The sequence below is a fragment of the Gavialis gangeticus genome, unplaced genomic scaffold (genome assembly GCF_001723915.1).
Source record: "Gavialis gangeticus isolate Ggan-Ray unplaced genomic scaffold, GavGan_comp1, whole genome shotgun sequence".
Taxonomy (NCBI): Eukaryota; Metazoa; Chordata; order Crocodylia; family Gavialidae; genus Gavialis; species Gavialis gangeticus.
Window position 1 is genome coordinate 63112981 of NW_017728995.1, and position 2446 is coordinate 63115426.

Genomic DNA, 2446 nt, shown 5'->3' on the forward strand with positions numbered 1-2446 from the left:
CGATAGAGAAGGGAAAATAGAGGCACAAAAAATGGGAAAGGGACATTTGCCAGATGTTGCACAACAGATCAGTGGCAGAATCTGGAACAGAACCCAGACTAACTCACTGCCAGTTCACTGGCCTATTCACACAAGGCCTACCTTGCAGATACCTCAAACTTAAATTAACTGTTTCACCCAGCTCAATAATATGCACCATTTCCTACATTACAAACAATGGTTATAAATTTCAACTGAATCTGAAGGCATCATATTCTGCAGCAGCATCTTACAGTTGTATTGACTTTAAAAACAAAGAGTTTATAACAAACATTATTTCATTATTTCCTCATCTCAAGTCATATTGTTAATATTCCCTATGGTTAGGGAATAATGGAAGGGGTTGTTTTCTACCAGCTCAGCTTGATTGGCATGTTTGTGAGGAGGAAGGTCAAAACATAAGAGCAAAACCTCCCTGGCTGCTTTGCTAAAAAAAAAAAAAAAAGTTAAGAATAATATTTATACCATCTAAACCAAAAACAGTTCTTCATCATTCAAAATTAAATAGCTGATCTAGCAACAATATAATAAGAAATGAACTTCTGCTTTGAAGCATGTTTGTCTACTCTGTGAAGTTTGTTTGTTTTTTAAACAATAGTAAAACTTGTGTCCTTGGTCTGCAGATATTCTTAACCTTTGCAAGGGACAAGTTATGTTTATTTAATGTTGACATACTGGAGTTTGGGGCAGGGGAGTTTAATTTGTTTTCGTGAGTACCCTAGATAATGCCAGCAAATAGCCATTGCAGTAATAAGATGCACTGATGTAAAAGGGGATTGTCCCTGACGGGCCTTCGTAGAACCCTACTAGTAGTGTAGCTCCCCGTTCGGGTGACCACCCTCTGCACTGAGCATTGGTGTTACTGCCGTTGAGTTGTCTTTCCCGCTTCACCAACCCCGCTTCTCGCCTGCCATGACTTCGCTGTTATCCCAGTGGGGCGGGGCTAGTTCAGCGGTCCCTCGGTGTCCCGGGTTGGCCGCGTCAGTTGCACACGGGGCTCCAGCCACCCCTACACCCCGGCCTCACACCACCTGTGGTCTTCACCTCCCTGCACCGACTCAGCAAAGTGCCTACAGATTCCTCCCTCACTTGCGTAGCTGTCCCAGCCCTATCGCACGGGATGCTTCCCACCACCGGTTCGTCACCTGAACCCTCAGCTGGGTGCTTCCTCCCTGTGATCCCTCTTTCAGGAGTACCTCCCTGACCTACCACCCGTGCCCTTATGATATTGCCCCGGAGTAACGTCTCTTGGCTGGGTATACTGCGCTGTCCCCTATAATCCTCAATCGACGCCTTCTATTCTTGGCGGCAACCCTGCCCCAAAGTCTCTCTCCAGCCCGGTGCATCTTCGGCCTCACCCTCCTCTTCGGCACTTCCTGCGCCCCTGGGCACAGCACTTACTTCCTGCTGCTCAGGATCTTTCTGGATGATCTTGATCCCCTGTTGTTCCCCTGCTCTGGCGCCGCAGGCTCGCTCCGCTGGGGATCCAGCTATCCCACCTCTTCTCCCGGCCACCGGACACTCCAGCTCTTCGGCTCCGCAGCTCCTGTCCAACTGGGCTAACAACAGGGACCGTCTTCCCCGCCGTTCCTTCCTCTCTCCCTCTGCCACCTCTGGAGTGGCAGCCGCCATTTTTAAATCTCCCGGCCGGCGTCTGACATCACTGTTAGCTGCCGGCTGCAGCTGTACATAGACGCGGCTAACGAGCCGCGCGGGCTCTCCCTCCCACGCGGTGTCCTGCTCTCCTGGTAAGTTCTCCTGGCTTCCGCGGGTCCCGGGACAGGGACTAAAGAAAGAACTGTTAAAAATTGCAGAAAGAAAGCAAGTGCTTTCGGAGTAGAGAAGCAAAAAGAAATGAAGATGATGAACAGAAGATACAGTAACACTATTAATATTGTATTAGCGGGCTTCAAATATCAGTAGTTGCACCCCTACAACAAAAGTTTATAGTTATATTTTCCAGTTATATGCGGGATTCAAAATATCCTCTGGTGATCATGCAATTCACCACATTATCTATCCTGATCTTGAATAACCTCATTCACCCTGAGCCCCCTTATTCATTTTGAATTATTCTTTCACCCTCAAGAAGTCCCAGTCATGTACTTTCACAAGGACTATAGATAACTAAGAGTTTTAGGCCTATTTGCTCCTCCTTACCAGAAAAGAAGCGCTTCATTCTGTAAAACTCATGCATGACAAGGGTATTGGCATAATTGTTTATTTGTACTGCTGAGCTCTTCATGTTCACATGGTCCCAGTTTTCTGTGTAGTGTTTTAGCTAACAATGCCCCTTTCTGTGCAAAGATTGTTCTTGCAAGGTGCTGAAACTGGGGAAGGAGTATGATATAAATCCTACAGGAACCACAATAACTACACCCCACAACAGAACTATCACCACTCCTGT